Genomic DNA, 23,943 nt, shown 5'->3' with positions numbered 1-23,943 from the left:
CGTTTATTGAAATGTGTTTAAAGTGAATACTGTTGCAAATTTTCCCTTCGTTTAAGCTGCCTAATAATTGTTCTTTACCCAAGTATTTACTTCTTACTACATTTGATCTTCAACAACAGTAAGGATTAAAAATGTTATGTGTGCTATTCACAATTTGTAATTTGTAGATGTTCTGATCTTCCAAGGTAAAAATTGATGCGAAGGTCTGATATGGTAATAGTATAACTAATCTCCAGAAAAAACAACAACAACAACAACAACAATTATGTTCTGTTGAAAATTTTGTTCCCAGGGTTTTGTTCAACTGTGGTACGTATGTAAGCTAGTAACTTTACTCGGGAAGTAAATGACATTTTTTTTTCTATTTCTAATTAACCATCATGATAATGTTTAGTTACTGCTGATTTGCTTTCAATGTGATAAAAGCATAATGGCATACCAAACTCTCTCTTAAATTTTAAGAAGAAAGCGAAGATATCTATGTCATATTTTTAGAACTTGCAAATAATCGAATGATTTTTGTAATGCTGTTATCTTTGAGAAACAGATGTACACACATTTTTCCCTATAAACCTTTCAGAAGATGTAAATCAGTCTCTGCATCTACATTTCTGTCATGTCTTTCTCAAAGTTATTCTGCTGAGAGAATGTTTGCAACTCTGACAAGTCTGAGGTGTGTGTGTGTGTGTGTGTTTTGTGTGTTTTTGTACTTGCTTGGTTGTGTGTGTGCGTGTGTGTGTGTGTGTGTGTGGTCAAGTTACACCTAAAAACATTAAAACCTGGATTCATGCATTGTTATTATTGTTGTTGTTCAAAGAATTGAGGCATATTATCATTAGAAGTTTTAACCTTACGGATACAATTCATGCTATCAACCAAACATTAACAACTTATAACGATAAACAAAGTACACAATATCATTCTTTCTGTTCAAATCCTTTCATCTCAATGGAACGTGTATAAATAAATAAATCAAAGAAAAGATAGAAATTAAAATAGGAGTCTCAATATTAACACATTAAATGCGTGTATGTCTCTTTGAAACGAAGTGTATGTACAGATGTCTATACAATTTTTTTAATACCCATTTTATTTTATTTTATTGCCAGTTCTCAAACAGTCCATTTTACAGACTTTACCCAAACTCGTACTTTAGTTGTCGATATTAATCCAAATCCATGTTTCTGTTAAAACAACATGAATGATAAACCAAATATAATTATGTTCCCAATGAAAAATCTTACATCAAGGGATAAAAAACATACACTTAAAGATAATAAAAAAGAATGGACATCTCAATAAACTATAAACTGTATATGCAAATGAAGTAAAACAAAAATGAAAGGTAATTGGTAGATAACAACTAATTACATTTTAGCACATACTCGGTAAGTTTTCAGAAAAAAAAAACAAGAATGTTCTCTTGCATCGATGATTTTGCAAGCTACTGTGTTTTACTATTCTTAATATATATTTAAACACATATAACGGGACTTTTATTATCCAGTTAACAAAATTGTCAAATAAACAAATGATAGAGATTGTTGCCATTGAGTCGGGATACGTCATTCTGCCTAATTACATTGATGAAAGGGTTAAGGCGCAGATATTTGTAAGTCGAGATACGTTCTTTTGGCATATTAAAGTGGCTTCGCGGGAGAATGCTTACGCGCCGTAAGTCAGGATACGTTCTTTTGCCTAATTGATATGTTGCCGCGTGAGGATTCTCGCACAACGTAAGTAAGGATATGCTCTTTTGGCAAACTAGAATTACTCATAAGCACAGTGCTGTGATTCGCTAAAATGCTGTATCTATTCTAAACATGGCAATTACTCTAAAACGGGAAGTCCTATTTTACTGAAATTTTATCGAGATATTCTTTATTAATGCCTAAGAAACTTCGCTGCTTCAAAAGTGTTTTACTCTTATGACGGAAAAATGGGAACCAATTGAATTTTCAAACTCGTTTTTCTCAGAACATGATATTCTGAGTTACGTTGTTTTGCCTTATTACGGCCGTGAAGCCTACAGCAAGTATAAAATTGCTGTGGTTGTCTGCACTGTATACACTGTAGCTGTACTGAAAAATCAATCCACTGTAAATGCGCAAAAACTGTACAAAAATCACTACAGTTTGTTCAGCAAGTGCTTGAAGGCAAATATTCAAAGATGGAATACAACACACACTCAATGAAAAACTTACAACAGGAGAAATAAGCGAAGAATTAAGAGCTCTGCTGGCGGGCAGCCACCGGGCGCGCGCAACCACCACCAGAAAAAAAAAAAAAAAAAAAGAAAGCCGCATCGAACTTATTCCAGTGCTCAAATTTGGTAAAAATAAAGATTCTTACATTCAAAGCAGAGACAACTTTATTGCATGATTTATGTCAGAAATTAATCAAAATAACATCAAATGATGGAAAACAGTCAATTTATATGATATTATTTCCTATAAATTTCTTCTTTAAAGAGGGGGCGCCTTTACAAAAATAAAGGGGAGGGGGCACACGCACCCCTCCATTTTTTATTTCCTTTGTTTAAGCAAAAACGAAAAAAAAAAAAAATAAAGGGGGGAGGGGCGCTCCCGGTGCATTCCCCTCTCCCCCCACCCGATCCGCCACTGTGATAGATGACTGGTATACAGATTGACAAAATGGATATTAAAAAATATGTCAGGTAACAGTCAGAAAGATAGAGACAGGTAGAAAGAGCAGGAGATACGTGATCACTCCAAGTGCAGTAAAACCTTATATCCAAGGCGAATTAAGCAAATTAAATGAATGTGATAGTGAAATGAAAATAACAGATAATAAAAGCAGATAAACAATATGAAAAAAAAAAATGTACACAATTTTAGTTTTAGGAGGCATTTTGGGTGAAAAAAGGGAATTTTATCATCTTCGTCTTCCTGTTCTTCTTAATTTACATAATGAAAATGCGACAAATCACTGCCCACTCACGCAGTATGTGCATCAGTTGTGTGAGCTTTCACAGCTATGATATGTGTTTGGAATGACAATGGGTCATTATCGATTCATGCATCTCGGAAGAATTAATCTTCTCGGGACAAAACAGGTTTAGGGCGCTCTGGAGAGACGTCTCAGATCTATTGTACGTGTAGCACCTTCTTTGAACATGCCGACTTGTATATGCACAGTCTATTGGCGATCCTTAGAAACAGGTTTTTTTTTTATTATTCTTTCTCCCAATTCACCCTTCCCGCGGTCCTTCGGTGGCTTTGGTTGTGCCCCCTTTCATTTACTATTGGTTGCAGCCCTTTTGATCATTAATTTACCGTGACCCGTTGGACTCGTAGGTCGCAGCTTTTTCAATCGTTTCGCTGCAGCTTTCTCGATCACTATCTCTTGGCTGCAGTCCCTATATCATAGCCCTATACATGACATGTACTTCAGCGATCCATATAAGTCAAACAATTGACATCAGCTGGTGAGCTGATAGGAGTCGATTCAGCTCACAATAATTATTATACCATTCATGTTACAGAATAGTATGACCTCCTACAGACATGCTGTTTTTATTTAAATGGTGTGTAATGTTTCACTACAAGGTAAAATAAGTGTCTGTATCCATCACATGCACTGCATGTATGTTTGTTTCTGTTATTTCTTTTTTAATATATCAGCAATCATATACCTTTTGCCCTTTCGTATATGAAACTTGTGGCTCCTGCTTATGATTTATGTAGACGAGAACCGCGTTGCAAATCATAGTGAGATATTATACTATAAAAGTCTACTTCGTGTCCGTACATGCGTGGGTGGTGACGATCTGAGATTGTGAACTGCCGTGTCAGATGAAATCGAAATTTAGTTGAATTGGTGTTGACATGAATATTATCTGCTAATTTTCCTGTTATGGAACACTTTTTCAAGAATCTTTGAATCAGAACCATATCCCACTATGCTGGAAATCCTCGACAATAATACCAGCAGCTAAAACATCCCAGGCTTCTGAACCTAACGACTTCCGACCTTTATCTCTCACCTCACTCGTGATGAAATGCTTTGAACGTCTTCTTCTCCATAAGCACATTCTCCCACAGATCCTGCCAAGCATAGATTCCTTACAATTTGCATATCAACCCCGAAAGTCTGTAAATGATGCAGCTGTCCTTTTACTCACTCATTTGATTGCCCAGCATGTTGATAAACTAGGATGTTTTGTGCGTACCACGTTTGTCGACTTTTCATCGGCATTTAACACAATTCAGCCTCATATACTGATGAACGAGATATGAAACTCGTCACACTGAAGACGAGTTAGGTGATACGCTTGGGGTCATCAGAAGTCGGTCATCTGTGATCGACAAAGAAGAGAATGTGATATGGCACCTTGAAGTTATATTGAGATATTTACTTTTTTTTTTGATCTACATTATTCGGATCACATTTTTTTTTTCTGTCACACAAACTAGCTAGAAATTCTTTGCGTGTGCGACTAAGTCGATTTACAGGCTTTTTGAGTACGTACAGGGCATGTACCCAGTGAACAAATTAAACATGACAATTTCGTGTTTTGATAACCATCTTGGTATTAACATTGGCCATCTGAAACATGACCTTTGACATTTATTTACATAACCATTATGATTCCCTCTAATCTTGTTATAGTAATTTAATATGTCCAGTTCAGAGAGCTCTTACAGCTATATACAAGCTTGCAGTAAAAGCAATGAAGCCTCCGATACAAAACAAAAGGATATAGAGCAAGTGTGTCTGTTTACATGATAATGTGATTTATACCTGGACGACAATGGCATTGCCTGAATAAAAAAAAAAAAAGGCATAAGACAAACTATTCTTGGTTCTCATCCTATGAGGTTAATTATTTGAAATTTCACGGGCCAAAACGTACGGTTCCTGAGAAAGAGACAGCGCCTTTAATTAACCATATAACTGTAGGTCTCCTCACGTAAGCTAATACGTGAATGATAATTTATGACGATCACACGTGATCGACACAAATTCAAAAGGGGCAGTTAGAAGTGGAAGTGGTGCTTAATCGTCTCATTAATTCCTAATCAATGACACCCCTACATAAAGGCAAACCATAATTTCGCATCTAAAATCAATGGTATAGGACTCATGCACCATTACTACGCATAGAGAACAGCCATGGTGAAAATAAAACTTTGCTTTTTCATAGGCGGAATGACACTGATCCCCTTCAAACACACTGTACTTGGCAGTCTGTGTCATGAGAGAGCTCTTAACTAATGCTACACAGTGTACATACCTTCCACGTTTTTGGCACGAGATAACTCTATAGCAAAGTAAAGCCCGTCTACATCTCCGATAGTCGAGCAATAACAACCTGAAATTTCAAAGAGATGAGTGAGATGCTATAAACCTGGCCTAGAGTTATTTAATTCAGTTTTCATTCCAAATACTCAAGTTGGATTATGTTAATAGAAACATTCACATCTGCAGTATAACTTGAAAAAAAAAAACGTAGAGGAAAGGGAAAACAAGTGAAGGAAATGTTTCAGATGTCGGCCGTAATAAGGCAAAACAACGTAACTCAGAATATCATGTTCTGAGAAAAGCGACTTTGAAAATTCAATTGGTTCCCATTTTTGCGTCATAGGAGCAAAACACTTTTGAAGCAGCGAAGTTTCTTAGGCATTAATAAAGAATATCTCGGGAAAATTTCAGTAAAATAGGACTTCCCGTTTTAGAGTAATTGCCATGTTTAGAATAGATACAGCATTTTACCGAATCACAGCACTGTGCTGATGAGTAATTCTAGTTTGCCAAAAGAGCGTATCCTTACTTACGTTGTGCGAGAATCCTCACGCGGCATCATATCAATTAGGCAAAAGAACGTATCCTGACTTACGGCGCGTAAGCATTCTCCCGCGAAGCCACTTCAGTATGCCAAAAGAACGTATCTTGACTTACAAATATCTGTGCCTCAACCCTTTCATCAATGTAATTAGGCAGAATGACGTATCCCAACTCTATGGCAACGATCTCTATGATTTATTTACTTTGACAATTTTGTTAACTGGATGATAAAAGTCCCGTTATGTGTTTTTAAATATACATAAGGAATAGTAAAACACGTTAGCTTGCAAAATTATCGATGCAATTGAACATTTTCATTTTTTCTGAAAATTTACCGAGTATGTACTAAAACGTAATTAGTTGTTATCTACCAATTACCGTATATTTTTGTTTTACTTCATTTGCATACACAGTTTATAGTTTATTGAGATGTCCATTCTTTTTTATTATCTTTAAGTGTATGTTTTTTATCTCTTGATGTAAGTTTTTTTCATCGGGAGCATAATTATATGTGGTTTATCATTCATGTTGTTTTAACAAAAGCATGGATTTGGATTAATATTGACAACTAAAGTACGAGTTTGGGTAAAGTCTGAAAATGGATTTCATTACACTTCTTATGCCATGTGCTACAATTAAGATGAACTTGAAATATGTTTAATTTTTAGTATGAAATGCATGAGTGGCAACTATTACGACTGTATGGGAACTGGCAAAAAAAAATAAAATGAAATGGGTATAAAAAAGAATTGTATAGACATCTGCACATACACTTCGTTTCAAAGACACATACACGCATGTGTTAATATTGAGACTCCTGTCTTAATTTCTATCTTTTCTTTGATTTATTTAACGATTTCCATTGAGATGAAAGGATTTGAACAGACAGAATGATATTAAGTACTTTGTTTATCGTTATAAGTTGTTGATGTTTGGTTGATTGCATGATTTGTATCCGTAAGGTTAAAATGCCTCAATTCTTTGAACAACAACAATAATAACAATGATTTATCAGGTAAGTATGAATCCAGGTTTTAATGTTTTTAGGTGTAACTTGACCACACACACACACACGCACACACGCACACACACAACCAAGCAAGTACAAAACACACACACACACTCACACACACACATCTCAGACTTGTCAGAGGTGCAAACATTCTCTCAGTTGAATAACTTTGAGATAGACATGACAGAAACGTAGATGCAGAGACTGATTTACATTTTCTTAAAGGTTTATAGGGAAAAAATGTGTGTACATCTGTTTCTCAAAGACAACAGCATTACAGAAATCATTCGATTATTTGCAAGTCTTAAAAATATTAAATAGGTATCTACGCTTTCTTCTTACAATCTAAGATAGAGTTTGATATGCCATTATGCTTTTATCACATTGAAAGCAAATCAGCAGTAACTATAAACATTATCATGATGGTAAAAGAAATAGAAAAAAAAATGTAATTTACTTCCCGAGTAAAGTAGCCTTTATTATTACGTACCACAGTTGAACAGAACCATGGGACCAAAATTTTCAATTTCAATAGAACAGAACATCTTTTTTTTTTTTTTCTGGAGATTAGTTATACTTAGTTATACTATTACCATATCAGACCTTCGCATCAATTTTTACCTTGGAAGATCAGAACATCTACAAATTACAAATTATAAATAGCACACAATGTATTTTTAATCCTTACTGTTGTTGAAAATCAAGTGTAGTAAGAAGTAAATACTTGGGTAAAGAACAATTATCAGGCAGCTGAAACGAAGGGAGAATTTTCAACAGTATTCACTTTAAACACATTTCAATAAACGTCTTATCACAACAGCGATTTGCTGTGCTGCAATACATCTGCGTTGTCTGAGAGCTCCCGGAGAGATTAGGCTCAAAATAAATCAAAATTATGCAGGAAATAAAGGTTACTATTTCCCTGGTTTTCTGAAATATGTTGATATATGTTTGAGGGCAAGCATTTACAACAAAATTTGATATGAACAAGTGATAGTTTTACCTAAAGTTGATAATCATCGTTTCAAAGGGCAATAAGCCCTCATCATATTTTTTTTTGTGAAATAGAATCTTTAGTTTCATATCAATATAAAAAAGAAATCTTTCTTGTGCCTTAATAACGTAAGAATAGTCATTAACATTTCACAGTTGAGTTTTGCGAGTTCTTAATTTAACTGTGAAAATTTTACTTGATCCTATATAAACAATCCGAGTGTTATTATTTTTCTTTTAGAGTTGACTGATCTAGTGCACAATCCACTCCATCTTTCATGAGATTCTGACGGGCGTGCAGAGCTGTTCTGAAATTTGTATAGTTGCTCCTTTCTCTGCTTTCGAACTGCTCGGTAGACCACTGCAGGAAAATGAAAAAGAAAAGCAAGAGAATAATTAACACAAAACAAAATGAGGCACTCTGTATTTTCCATAAAAGAAAGCTAGTGAATTTCAATTCTGCTTTAGTTATGTGATTAAATTCTTCATTAGACATGGTTGTTTGTAACAAATCCTCTCTCACAGACCCCCCCCCCCCTAAAAAAAAGCAAAGAATATGAGAATGAGTATTTATGAAGAGTTTGTTCGCAAAACCGATAAGTCCGTTTTTGAAGATTTTGAAGTACAGTCTCTCTCATAAAGTACAATATGATATCTTTTAAATTATATACTGGTCAGTCCCTAACATGGAACATTTTTGAAGTTGTGGTCAAAAGAAGCAAACAATTTTTTTTTTATTATTCTCTTTATTTTTCTTGACCCTTAATCGCAAATATCTCCATTTGGCAAATATGGACTTATCGTATTTTGCAAACAAACTCTTCAAATAATGAAATACACTCACAATATCTATTATTCAACATCATACAAATACCCCTTGAGGATGCACAAGGCTGTGTGTTTGTTTTGAGACAGATTATGGTTACCATTTCCTCAGTTTTCATTTAATATTATTATTTTTTATCGCTAAGGAATGAACTGTGAAATGTGGTATTCTCAAATCATCAGAGAGTCATCATCATGGATTCTGCCTTCTTTTATTTTTAGTGATATTTATTGATATATTTAGTGATATTGATTATTTTCTAGTGATAATGACAAAGGTGGGATTCATTTCTGCCCCCTTCTCCTAATACTTTTTTGTATGAATTAATAGGTGATTATTCAACGCGTACCTTTCACTGTACTTGATACACTGCATTCCTTTTCTCTGCTGGTCTAGGCTGGCGGTTGATGTGGACACTGAAAAGAGAGACAAGCAAATATGTATATCAACACGAATGTTAATATCACCTAAAGTAGACGATTGGGTCTGAATATTTGAACTTTACATAGCATTTAAAACCACCTAACTTAAGAATAAATATTTGAATTCCATAAGCTTTTGCCCTCAACAATTTTATGGGGGAGGGGTGGAACTTTTTAGCATGTATAGGATCTACCATGGCAACAATGCATTATATCGTATCGAAATGAAAAAAAAAATGTTTTAAAGAATATCTACAGCTGACTAAAATTGCACAAAGAATTAAAAAGAAAATAAATCAGGCCTCCATAGTTAGCAGGTGAAGAGTACCATTAAATATTACCTTATTTTTTAGGCTAATTTTAAGTGAGTAAATTCCTGTATGTATGAAAACACCACAATCACATTCTTCATCCTTTCAAGAAATAACAAACAAGATCTAAGACTACTTATGTTTAACCAAAGATGTAGACCAAACATTACATTTTATCCCTACTTTTCTTGCCAAAGTAGTGATGTTAATGTCATTATTAGAACATAATCGTCTGCCATCAGTTCATGTAGCCACTAAAGACTAAATGGAATTCATCAGTATCAAGCTTTATTGTCATTTGCTTGAAGTCGAGTCTACTGTTTACTATAAAGCTGTTACTTTACAAAACTGAATTTGAGGTAGAAGACCTCAAGTCGAATGATGTCGATGATCATAACAGTATATTGGGGTCCACTTCCTTTGCGCATAGGTAAATTTCTTTTGAGAGTCACTACTTCATCTACTAGACCACTAGTAGTAGTACAAGTATCCTACATTTACATAGTCCTTTAATAGTAGAACCACAACCACACCAATGAGCCACGTTTTGCCAGGCCCACCGACAGGAAAGGCTGTCATACTCATAGATCTATGTTTGCTCTTTATTTTCGTAGCTTGCTGTGTTTTTTGTTATTTTTGTTTTTTACTCATCGTTTTCTTAAATCTTAGTGAAAACTATAATTGAAAGTACTGGACCCTACTAGCATAGCGTACTGTCGTCCACTCTGTACAGCCCAATCGCCGTACTTCGCACGGCGTCTGGTCGGGCTGGATCAAACTTAGACCTGACAAAAACAAAATAAAACTTACCGGTGTTACCGCTGATTTTCTTTGTGGTAGCATTAACTGGTCAGGAGAATATCCATTCCATGACTGCAAAACAGAACAACTGGCATGACTTCATGGTTCACACTGCAGCAAAGCTTGCCTGCCAGTCAACCAGTACTCTGCTGCAGCACTGCTGCAGCTGTTGTCGCAAGCGGCCCGGCATCAGCGGCGGCACTACACTCACTGCCGCGGCTGAAATGGATCTGCAGCACGTAGCCGTAGGTCTTGCAAATAGAGTTTATGCAGTGTAGCGTGTGTTGTGATGGCCACGATGTTGATACGTTGTTTTGCCGTGCTGACTGTAGCGCGCATGGCCCTGATTTTATACAGCAAAGCGCCGTATGATGACATACGTTCTTTTGCCGTGCTGACTGTAGCGCGCATGGCCCTGATTTTATACAGCAAAGCGCTGTATGATGACATACGTTCTTTTGGCGTCGCAATTTCCTTCTTTTTTCTTGAGAAACCACCATGAAAAAACAGTGTATGTAAAGATACGTTCATTTGCCGTAACAGCGAAAATGGTTTCTTTATCATTTCTATACGTATCTCAGCTTACGTTGTTTTGCCTAGCTGGAAACGGCAACGTTGTGAAAAAGGTGTGTGAGATACGCTTTTTATCTCTGAAATGGTAAACATTTGAGAATTGAGACATTCACCATTAAAAAGAGCACATTTTATTTAGGAGCCATATGCTCATAACTCAAAATGCCCAAATTTTGAGTTACGTTCCTTTGCCTTATCACGGCCGATGTTATAGCGTGTAGTTTTAAGCATAAACTGACAAATAGGCAATGTCGAATTTAAAAACCATCAACTTAATGTCAGAGAAGAAACTAACTTACAAAATGCAGTAAACCGTAGCGTAAATCGCTGCTCTACCACTCTGCCTAGGAACATCCACACACACACACACACACACACACACACACACACACACACACACAATATTAAGGAGAAGAAACAACTTTATATATCACTATTTTTAATAAAAGAAAAAGAAAAAGAAACAAATGTTCGCGTCAGGATAACAAACGTGTCCGCAAGAGCACGCATGGTATTGATGATTGTCTCATTGATTCAAAAGCAATGACTCCTTTACCACCACCACCATTATCACACAACAATGACGTCTCTGAATTCAATGGCAGCACTCATGCACATCTGATTTCATCGTGCATTAACTTCCCTTTTCCTCAACTACCAGTCGAACGTGCCGTATTATAATATTGTGTATTTCGATCAGTGGTGATTGACTTTAAAGAAGGTATCAGATTGAATGCTTACTTCATTACTCAGGGTGATTCCAGTTTGATACTGATCTGTTCTACTGCCCCAGATGCCAACAATACAAGTGTCACCTATGGCTACTAATGAAACAGCCATCAATGACGAAAATAAAAGACGCAGAATCCCGTCATATGCACCACACTTGGCATATTGTGGCACGAAATACCTCATAATGAATCAATATAAAGCCCATTCCTTTCCTACCTGTCTACAACTGCGTTATTGGGTCAAACAATAACAACCTGATATTTCAAAGAGATGAGCGAGACGCCATTCACCTGGACTATATAGAGTTAATTAATTCAGTATCGATTCCTGCTAGTTATGTAAACGTCCACATTCCTACCTGTCCTGTTACAGTATAATACAGTACAGTATGTGTGCCTTTCATGACAATGGGATCTATACCTGGACGAAATATGGTGCTGCATTGTATCTACTTACTGACCCATTTTAAGGGCTCTGCTGCTTGAGTATCTATGTTCAACTAAATGGACTGTAAGTTGGCGATAACCAAAAATTCCAATGAGCAATAGAAACACTCTATACAACCTCCGATACAAAACAAGGGAAATTGCGTGTTTGTGTTCGTGGGGGTGCGTACACTTGAGGAAATAGTAGAATAAATGACATCGGAGTGAAGCTGTACTGCCTAGAAAAAAGGAAAAATAAAGAAAGCCCTTACAGCTACAAGCCTGTGAAATTTTCCAGCAGTAAAAGCAATGAAACGTCCAAATACAAAACAAAGGCAAACAGTGAGAGTGTGTGTTTGTTTACATGACAATGTGATTTGTACCTGGACGAAAGTGGCATTACCTCAATTAAAATAAAGAAAGAGACATCGCTTCTAACCACGTAACTAAACGGTAGGTCTCCTCGAACCAAGAGTGTGGAACGTAAGCTTTTAAGTGAAAGATGAATCATGACGATCACCCGTGACCGACACATCTTCAAAGGGGATGATTAGAAGTGGAAGGAGTTCCAAGCATATTGTCTCAGCAATTCCAAAGCAATGACACCCTTACATTTAGGCATACCATAATTTCGCCTCTGAAATCAATGGTATTAATCATGCACCATTGCTTGCATACTCCATAAACTTTGCTTTACAAACGTTCAGTGAAACGTGTCATAGAATAATTCTGTAACTCCATTAGCAGTGATTGACTACATAAAGATATATCAAATTGAACGCTTAGCACGTATAACCCATGGGGATCATAGCCTGATATTCTGTTCTTCACTGCCCAAATGCCAACAACACTCATCATCTACGGATACGTATTTGAATAGAGAAACAGCCATGCTGAAAATAAAAGTTTTGCCTTTTCTTTAGCAGAACGACACACAACCCGTTCAAACACACTATAATTGGCAGGGAGGGACATGAAAAAGTTCATTACTAATACTAAACAGCATATGCATTCCACTCATACGGCGCGAGATACCTCTATAGCAACATAAAGCCTGTCTACAACTCCGCTGATCAAACAATGACAACCTTAAATTTCAAAGAGATGAGCGAGACGCTATTCAGTTCTCATTCCTACTTTAAGTTGGGTTATGTTATTGTAATCATTCCCATCTGCAGTATAACAGAAACAAACTGAGCGAAAAGGGAAGAGAAAATGAGAGGTGGCAAACATAGGTAAAAGGAAGATTGCACAACTGCAATTCATAACCTTGCGTGTGACAAGTGAAGCAAATGTATTAGAGGTTATAGCAGTGTTTTATGAGCATAAATAGACAAATAGACAATGTCAAATTTAAAAACCATCAACTTAGTGTTAGAGAAGAAGCTAGACAAGATGCATTAAAACCGTAACTTAAATCACTTCTCTACTAGTCGGCCACGGAACATCCACACACACACACTCACACACACACACACACAAACTCGACTTGAGTTATGTAAATTATTTTTCGACCTGTCCTGTGAAAGTGTAACAGGAAAAACGTAGAGAAAAGGAAAGAGAAAACGAAAGGTGGCAAGCGGGGCAATGTTTCAAGGGGCAATTTACAACATTACGTGTGACAAAATTAATGAAGCAAATCCAACCTCCAAACTGCAATACAAAACAAGGGAAATAGAGTATCTGTGTTGCGTATACTTGATGAAATGATACGATAAATGACATCGGAGTGAAGCTGAACTGCCGGAAAAAAAAAACAAAAACAAAAAGAAAGAAAAAGAAAAAGTGCGAGACTCGAACTTCTCGCCTTCCGGTATGGCATGGTTTCGTCCAGATTCCATTCTCATTTCCAGTATCGACAACGAAAATGATGTTATAGCGACTTGAAGTGATATTGAGAAACATTCGTGAAGTCCAGTACAACATAATTCAGATGAAATTGTTTCTGTCATGCAACCAAGTTAAAATTTCATGCGTGTGTCGGCGTTGGCAAGTAAGTCGATTAGGATTAGACGGGATATGTAAATGGATATTTACCAATAGGTCTTCATATTAAAAAAAAAAAAAAAATCAAACATGGCGATAAGGTCTTTTAAGAGTCACCTTCACTTTAACATTTGTATTTTCAAGTCGAAGTTTCCAATCGAAGCAATGTGGTCTCCAACACAAAACAAAGGGATATTGTGTGTGTGTGTGTGTGTGTGTGTGTGTGCGTATAGGTGCGTTTACATGCGAGCGTGATTTCTACCTGGACGAAGGTGTAATACCCCATTGAAGAAGAAAAAGTAAAAGAAAGAAGTATTTTGTTTCGTGCTCTTGCGGGGCTCGAACCCGCACGTGTGCAACCTCACGTCTCTGAGACGTCGCCTTTAACCTCTCGGCCACACGTCTCGACGAGAAAATAATATGAGGAACGTAAGCTTATATGTGAAAGATGAATCAGGAATCGTTTCGTCCACATTCCATTCTCATTTTCAGTCTTAAGCTGCAAAATTGTCAACCTGATGAGGAGATTTGAAAAAATAAAATGCATGATTATTGCAGCTTATTGTGTCAGCTACAACATACTTAAGTTTCACAGGAAATGGAGCAAAATCAGCTGAAATAAAGGTGCTTAAACGTTGTCAAGTCAATGCATGGTTTAAAAAAAAAATCACCTCTCATAGACAATAGACGTAAACTTGTGTGATTTTGAGTCTTTACCTTTAATCACAATTCAAAGTATGATAACGTCATGAAATTTCAAAACCATGACATGGACTTAAAAGGCAAATGTTCAAAATACAACATACTTGAATCTGGGATAATATTGAGATAAAACAACAGAGATAAGAGCAAATGGATGTCAGAAACAGTATCTTAAAAAAATGATTCCACTTTTTCATTTCAGATGACGATATGATGACGTCATAATGTATTCATGGAAATATTGATACTTGAAATGTTATTTACAATTCATATGCTTTCGTAATATGCAATAAAAACATAGGGTCACCAGGCGTTTTAAAGAGCTGTGGCGAAATAAACAAAGACATGTTTTCACTATATTTGCACATAGACGCGCAAGCGGAATTTCAACGTTGACGCCAGCGCATTCCTTTGTTATAGGTCAAAATCGATTGGAAATAAATGGATATTGTTACTTAATGTGTCAGGATTCAAATCAGTCAAAAAATGTGCATTTTCATGTTGCTTACGCGCTGTGCGCACGAAAATGCGCGGACGGACGCATACGTGCGGAACGCTTAAAATTGTCTGAAACTTCGAGATTTCCCATTGGAAAGTCGTTTTAAGCATTTTAAAATTTTGACGCGCGCACGCGCGCGTAATGATGTCCTTGGTTATTAGCATTAAAGACTAAGATCAAGCGTGACCTGAAATTTATGTCCACCGAAAATGATACAGATATGATATTTAGTTATGTTCGATCATGTGACATAGTCCGAAAATCACAAAATGTGACCCTGCACCACAAAACAAACAAAAAGTCGCCATACAGGAATTTTTAGTTAAGACCACATTCTGAAAGAGCAGACTTTAAGCTTTAAAATGATGTATAAGTCATATCAAATGGACTCTCCTAACCTGTCTAAATATTGGAAAGAAAGCACAAACTCTGGAAAAGTGTGAACTGAGAAAAGAGCCGAGATGACGTCAGAGATATGTTGTTGTCATGAAAAGCTTATTGTGGCTAGATATTGTCATGAGATATGTTGACTGGAAATTTCATGTTATTCCGTCATGTCATTGTTGAGATATTCACGACACAAAATTGTCCAGAAATAAAGAAGAATAACGAGATATGAAACTCGTCACACTGAAGACGAGTTAGGTGATACGCTGTGGGTCATCAGATATCGGTCACGGGTGATCGACAATTAAAATGATGTAAAGTAGCGACCTCAAGTTATATTGAGAAATATTCGTGAAGTCCTGTTCTTTATACAGTCCTACATAATTCAGATCAAATTGTTTCTGTCATGCAACCAAGTGGAAATTTCATGCGTGTGTAGGTGTGTGCAAGTAAGTAGCGTAGACTGGCTATGCTACTGAACATTTACCAATAGGTCTTCAAAATGTAATAAAAATCAAACATGGAGATAAAGTCTTTTAAGAGTCACCTATACTGTAACATTTGTATTTTCAAAATGTGATCGTGCACCTCAAAAAGAACATAAAGTCGCACACACTGATTTTGCGTGAGGACTGAAAATATGTGAAATGGGTCAACCTAGCTAAACTTGACTTTTTCATATTTTCTGAAAGAGCGGGTCTTCTTTTACATTATGCTAAAATTTGGTATCATAAAACGGGCAGGAAAGTGTGTTTTTTTACCAGTTTATCTCGAACATTTTTGGTAGAACAGTGCAATTAGGTGTGTCTTTGAATCCCTTTTTCATTTCTGAAAAACCTTGTCCACACTCTTCACTTTCAACTCTAATAACTTTTGAAAGGATGGTGCTACTGCTTTGAAAGTTGGCATTTATTATGTACAGAATGTGTTAATGAGGCATGCTTAATTTCAGTTTAATCTGATAATCCCTTCATTGTTGTTACTCTGGTGGTTTACTTCCTGTTTTTTGGTCCCATTCATCGCACAGCCAGCACGGTTTGGTAAAGATTAAGCGCTTGAATAGATATTGTACTTCAGAGCCTCTTTTCTCAGTTCACACTTTTCCTGAGTTTGTGCTTTCTTTCCAATATTTAGATAGGTTAGGAGAGTCCATTTGATTTGAGTTATACATCATTTTAAAGCTTAAAGTCTGCTCTTTTAGAATATGGTCTTAACTTAAAATTCATTTCTGGCGACTTTTTGTTTGTTTTGAGGTGCTGGGTCACAAATATGAACTTGGACCATCATTTGCATAACCAAAAGGGTTATGTCTCATCTCATCGTCATTATAAAATATGATGAGTTTGACAAACTCTATAAGCCTGCAAAATTTTGCAGCAGTCGAAGCAATGTAGTCTCCAACACAAAACAAAGGGATGTTGTGTGTGTGTGTGTGTGTGTGTGTGCGTGCGTATGGGTGCGTTTACAGGAAAACGTGATTTCTACATAAACGAAGGTGACATTACTCCATTGAAGAAAAACAAGTAAAAGAGAAGAAATATTTTGTTTCGAGTTCTTGTGGGGTTCGAACCCGCACGTGTGCAACCTCACGTCTCCGGCGCCAGAGACGTCGCCCTTAACCACTCAGCTATACGTCTCGACGAGAAAAGCACTTGGAACGTAAGCTTATATGTGAAAGGTAAATCAGGAATCATTTCGTTCACATTCCATTCTCATTTTCAGTTTTAAGCAGCAAAATTGTAAATCTGATGAGGAGATTTGAAAAAATAAAATGCATGACTACTGCAGCTTATTGTCTCAGCTACGACATATTTAAGTTCCAGAGGAAATGACGCAAACGCAACTGAGATAGAGGTGCTAGAACATTGTCAAGTCAATGCAAGGTTATGAAAAAAAAAAATCCCCTCCCATAGACATAACACGTAAATTTGGCTGATTTTGAGTATTTGCCTTTAATTACAATTTCCAGTATCATGACGTCATCAAATCGCAAAAACAATGGCATGGACTTGAGAGGGAAATCTTCAAAGTATAACATATCCGAATTTGGGATAATATTGAGCTAAAACGAAAGAGATACCAGCAAATGAATGTCAGAAACAGTACCTCAAAAAAATCATTTCCACTTTTTTGATTTAAGATGACGATATGATGACGTCATAGAGCATTTATGGAAATATTGATACTTGAAATGTTCTTTACAACTCATATGCTTTTGTGTTTATTATGCAATAAAAACATAGGGTCACCTATGAGCGATGGCGAAATAAACAAAAACATGTTTTTTCACTATATTTGCACATAGACGAGCGCGCAGATTTTTCACTTTGACGCCAGTGCATTCCTTTCTTATAAATAAAATCCGATCGAAAATCAATGGATATTATAATTAAATGTATCAGGAATCAAAATCAGAAGAAAAAGGTGCATTTTCATGTAGCTGACGCCCTGTGCGCGGGAAAACGCGCGGACGGACGCGTACGCGTGAAATTTTTTGAAACGCTTAAAATTGTCTAAAACTTCATTTCCAATTGGGAAGTCGTTTTGAGCATTTCTAAATTTTTGACGCGCGCGTACGAGCGCGTAATGATGACCTGGGTAATTAGCATAGTACAGGACAATCAGGCGTGACCTGAAGTAACTTTTATGTATCTATCGAAAATGATACAGAAATGACATTTAGTTATGAAGTTATGTTTGATCATGTGACATTGTCCGAATATCACAAAATAGAGCCTAGATGACGTCACGGATAGGTTATCGTCATAAAGAGTTTCCTGTACAGAGATATTGATATGAGATATGTTGACCGAAAATTTCATGTTATTCTGTCATGTCATTGTTGAGATATTTTGTCCACAAAATTCGTCAGAAAGAAAGAAGAAGAAGAAGACAAAAAAGGAAGATTCCGTACAAACACAAGAGGTGATACGCCGGTAGCGCATCACCTAAAAAGAAATAAAGAGAGATTTTGACAATCACAATAGGTGATACGCTGGTAGCGTATCACCTAATAAGCTTAGTGGCTCTTAATGTTAAGCCCTCTTTAATTCTCTGGCTTAATGATTTCCTCACCTGTAGAATTCAAAGAGTAAAAGTACAGAATGTGTTCTCTGATTATGTAACTACACACAGGGTCACCCCAGGGCAGTGTGCTGTCAGCTCCGTTGTTCATTATCTACACAAACGACTGCACTTCATCACATGACAACGTTACTATCGTTAAATATGCTGACGATACTGCTATAATAGGTATGATTCGTGGTAACGATGAGCGTGAATATTGGGAAGAACTACTTGCCTTTGAACAATAGTGTCGTGATAATTTCCTGGTATTGAATGCAACCAAAAGGAAAGAGATGATTGTCGATATTCTTTCAAACAAAGGTCAAATGAAGCCAGTCAAATTAAAAGGAGAAGACATAGAAATAGTTGAGAGTTTCAAGTACCTAAGTACAGTCATTGACCACGAATTGTCCTGGAAAGACCAATGTCAGTACCTTTATGCCAAGTCCACGCAAAGAATGTATTTTCTTAGGAAGATGAACTCATTCAATATTGATAGGACAATTCTACGGCTCTTCTACAAGTCTGTAATTGAAAGCGTGCTGCTTTTCAGTTGTGTGATCTGGTATGGTGGGTGTAGAAAGAAAGATTTCAAGAAACTACAGAAAATACCTAAATATGCTGGCAAGGTGACTGGCGAGGTGACAAATCTGTAACAGGAGTGCAATATTATGATTCTGAAATAAGTGTCCCAAATCCCAGGAAGTGCTAATCACCTTCTTCATTAATGTTACACTCTAATGCGGTCAGGGAAACGATACAAGTCAGTGAAAGCACGGACTTCGCGTTTCCTTAATTCTTTTGTTCGTTCTCGATCCGAAAATACAATGAATCACAATAAGTGATTCTATATTTCGCTACCTTTCGATTCATCGCTTTTGTTAATCATTCATGTATATTTAAGTTGCAATAATGTGATATTTGAACTGCATGATACATACAAGTAATTACAGTGTAATTTTAGTTTCACTTATTGATGAATGAATTTTATTATTTTGAATATTTAGTCTTTTTCCCCTTAATTTTACCACTATCATGATCTGTTCATTATCTATTTATTTGACGAGTTTCATAGCAAAACACAAGCGCCAAATCCAAATTTTCTGATTTATCATATTTCCCCAATCGTTTTACGTTCATGTGAACTGTAACCTTCACTCTTTTGGGCTCCCTTTTTTGTATCTGCTCTAGGGTATTTATAATTGTGACTGTTTGTAGGGGTATGTGTGCGTTTACAGTAGGCCTATGTATGATGTATAGGTCATGATTGGATGCACTGTCCCCTGAGTTTCTATTTAGATATATATATAGATGGTGCGACCGTGTGTATATATGTCCATGTGTGCGTGTGCGTGTGTGTGTATGTTTAGAGTCAAAGTGTGCACACCGCTGAATGTACATGTCTGTACGTTCGCGGGTGCTATGACTAGCGCATGTGCAGTGGTGTGCCTGCGTTTACCTGATTTATGTGGGTGCGTTATGCTCAATGGTGCTTCAGAGCATCATGTAGGACACGTAAATTCTCCTGACAGTCTTATGTGTATGATATGACTGAGCTAAAGGAGTATGTGCGTGTGCGTGCGTGTGTGTGAGAACGTGTGTGTGTATTGTATTTTTGAGTGCGCGCATGCGTTTGTCTGCCTTCAGGGCGCTGTCATCACTAAGACCAAACATCATGCGTTCGTTTCTCTCGTCAGATTTCTTATTTTTGGCCTGTACTGACCCATTTGTGTCAAATTCTTTATTCAATGTTTTTATTCTAAGTTGGAGGACTCACAAGACCAGTTTTGCGTGATAACTTGGACTCGTTGTCAGTTTTGCCGAAAGGAATAGTATGGAACCTGAACACGAAGGTACGTTGGGCTCTGTGCATTGCAGATTTACACGAAGGGTTATACCTACACCATTTGCAGCAGGAACTCAAACCTTCACTTTCATATGCAAATTATGTTGCTCTGCATGATTTGCATGTCGTTCACGGTAATGGCCGATGATCGTCCCACAATGAGCTATTTGAGACTTGAACTCTACGAGTTACGTAATCGCTCAGTGACTGGTGGAATTCCTTTACCCCCAGATGCCTACGCAAACATTAAGTCGCTTGGAATCTCGCGGGCTTCGAAATCCAGACCCCGTGGTCGTCGAGCTGGTTCTCATATGCGCAGACGCATTCCTGTCCTCCAGCCACTCTCTCCAAAACCAAGAATGTTCAGTCCTCGTGGGAGAAACACATCTAATCTGATCCACACGAAACATGTGCATCTGAATCCATCCCTACCATCCGCACTTCTTTTCAACGCAAGATCACTCAACAACAAATTTAGCGATCTTCAGGCAGTCACCGCATCTACTCACTGCAACCATCATTTGATTGCTGTTACCGAAACCTGGTTTTCAGCTGACAACCCCGCGCCTTCTTGCCAATTGCCGAACTTTTGTCAGTTTCATCGCGATCGTCAACGGCGCGTAGGCGGTGGAGTTGCTCTGTTTGTGAGGGATGACATCAGTGCTTCTGAGGTATTTACTGACCTTGTCACCGAGTGTCTCGAAGTTATGTGGGTGAAACTTCGATCGTCCAGTTCAGTTCGTCTCCCGAATTACATTTATGTGTGTGTGTTGTACTCACCTCCCCGATCACAATTCAAGGAGCAGCTATCTGATCACATCATCGCCATGGTAGACCGAGTTCGATCGTCATGTGATCGATCGTCATTTATCATCATGGGTGACTTTAATGACGTTGACACCACCAGTACATTGCTATAACACAGCACACTTTAATGTCTCAAGTGGTCACCAAAGCGACTCGTGGCTCCGCAATTTTCGACAAGATCATAACTGATCTCGCGGATCATTACGAGGAACCAGTCATTTCTGCCCCGATTTCTACGAGTGATCATGCTGTGGTCACTCTCAATTCTCGCTATCGCCAATGACGTAAAAAGTACCCGGATGTTGATTTAAGCGTCATTTACGGTGCATTATGGGATAGTCCGGTAGCAAAGTCACTTCCGTTCGTACGCGCGTGATACGTGACTAATGCTATTTACACACACAACCGACCGTATTCTACGTGTACTTCCTGTTTTCTCGACTTGAATTACAGCTTTAATATGATTTGAAATTTCTCCATTCTTAAGAAATTGCTGTTAATACGACTATTGGTTGTTGCTGCGAAGCTGCCATGTGTTGTTCGCACGGCAATATATGAAAAAAAAAATCTGCAAAAATAGGACCCTTACTGGCATGCGAGACGTGACGTGGCCGCGTGGGTGAAGTTTGCGGGTGACTCCACAGCGCAGTACGTGCACGCGCGACTTACTAGTAGTGGTAGTAGCACTAGGTAGTAGGCCTAGTCCCTACGTACATTGTACGTACTGTACTTACTTGGAAGAAGTTGCATCGGAGACAGGATAAGTTCGAGATCACTGTTCGTTCCCGATTGTGTTCGCGACATTTCGACAGAGAACAAATATTAAAAAAAAAAAGATGGTCATTCTATGACGATATCCAGGTGGGTGAATATTTTCCAGCATATTTTCAGCGTATGCAGAGATGACTGATCTGTGATGTTCACATCGATCGCATGATCAAGCAGTACGCTGTACCGGTATGTGTGTGTTAGCTTATGCGCTGCGTGCAGTGGTATGGTGCATGCTAATGCAAGGCCGGCCGCGGTCCGGCGGGGACTCGACTACAGTGTACGAGACAGGCCTGGCCACTCGCTGGCTCGGGCGGTACAGCCGCCTACTGTACTAGTATCCGTGGTCGGCGCGTCGCTACAGGTTGAAAGGTACACGTACGCGCACGCTAGCGTTGTGCAAATTATGCTCCGCGCCGGAAGTGCCCTTGCTACCAAGTGCACTAAATCTTGATGAAAAAGCCACATCCGGGTACTTTTTACGTCATTGGCGATAGCGAGAATTCCAAATGTGCCATTTCTCCGCGGTCTTCGTTACGTGTTTCCTTCCGCCCCTTCCGAGACTCCGCTGTACGCGCTTTTGGTCAGTGGGTAGCACAGACGGATTGGTCCGGCATCACCGATTGCGATGATCCTAACTTAATGACAGAGCAATTTCAACAACTACTTGCTCGTCAACATCAACATTTCTTTGAACTCGTCACGATCAAGCGTCGACCGAGTGACAAAAATTGGATCACGAATAAAATTCGCAGATTGATAGTGAAGCATGACAAGGCTTTCAGGAACAATTGCGTTTCTTACAACTCTCTGCGTAATGCTGTCCAACGGGAGATTAAAGCTGCCAAGAAGGCTTTCTACGAACAGAAAACAGCCAATCTAAGAAATGACTGAACTTCGTAAGCAGTCGCTGCGTCTCCCTGACGACGAAACGTCCCCCCAGATGTTGCCAATGAACTGAATCAATATTTTGCCCATATCTGCTCTACCCTCCCTCCACTTGACACATGTGACCTCACTGCTTATCTTCCGCCTGCTACTTGCCCGCCTATCATCGACCGTCGTCAGGGTTACGACCGGCTTCGTCGTTTAAACGTGTCAAAGGCGTGTCATCCTCAGGATTTGCCGCCCCGACTGATAAAGGAGTTCGCTTATGAGCTTTCAGAACCTCTCACTGTGCTTTTTAACCTCTGTCTGGAAACCGGATGCTTTCCTGATGCCTGGAAAAACTCATCAGTCTGTCCCATTTCAAAGAGCAGTCCTGTCATAGGATACGACCAGTTGCGACCGATCTCTATCACACCCATTCTAGCTCGTGTATTCGAAGGATTTCTCGCTGACTGGGTAATGGAGGACATGAAATCCCGAGTGGATCCCCGCCAATTTGGTAACATGAAAGGCTCTTCAGTCGATCACTACCTCATTGAAATGCTCGACCATATTCACAGAGGCTTAGACCACCCCGGTTTTGTTGCGAACGTCTGTGCTATTGACTTCTGTAAAGCGTTTAACAAGATCAACCATACGTTTGCTATCAGGAAAATGATAGATCTTGGTGTTGAAAGGGCAATTCTTCCAACCATTTGCAGCTTTCTTTCGCACAGAACTCAGTCTGTTCGTTTCAAGGGTGTGTCGTCCGAGTCCCGTCAGCTCTCTTGCGGTGTGCCCCAAGGAACGAAACTTGGTCCCATCATATTCCTTGTCATGATCAACAATGCTGCTGAAGATTGTGAACACTTGAAGTATGTCGATGACTTGTCGCTTGTGGAAGTTGTGCATCATTCGCAACCATCCGAAATGCAGTCAACTCTCGACTCTTTGAGTCGTTGGTGTGATGGTAACGACATGACTCCAAAACTAGAGAAGTGCAAAGTGTTGCAGATTTCCTTTCTTCGTCATGCCCCCCTCCTTTTCATCTCACAATCAACGATGTGCCTCTGCAATCCAGTTCATCCTTAAAGCTCCTTGGAATTATCATT

The 23,943-nt window shown here is 38.2% G+C and overlaps 1 protein-coding gene across 1 annotated transcript in view; it reads left to right on the top strand.

The window, feature by feature from the left end:
- LOC140246558 (uncharacterized) overlaps nucleotides 1-23,943 on the top strand; it is a 144,840-nt gene that overhangs the window by 44,119 nt on the left and 76,778 nt on the right. The gene's annotated exons all lie outside the window — the stretch shown is intronic.

This window comes from Diadema setosum, chromosome 3 (genome assembly GCF_964275005.1).
Source record: "Diadema setosum chromosome 3, eeDiaSeto1, whole genome shotgun sequence".
NCBI lineage: Eukaryota > Metazoa > Echinodermata > Echinoidea > Diadematoida > Diadematidae > Diadema > Diadema setosum.
Note: the sequence above shows the minus strand (reverse complement) of the source record. Positions and strands in the feature narration are given on the sequence as shown.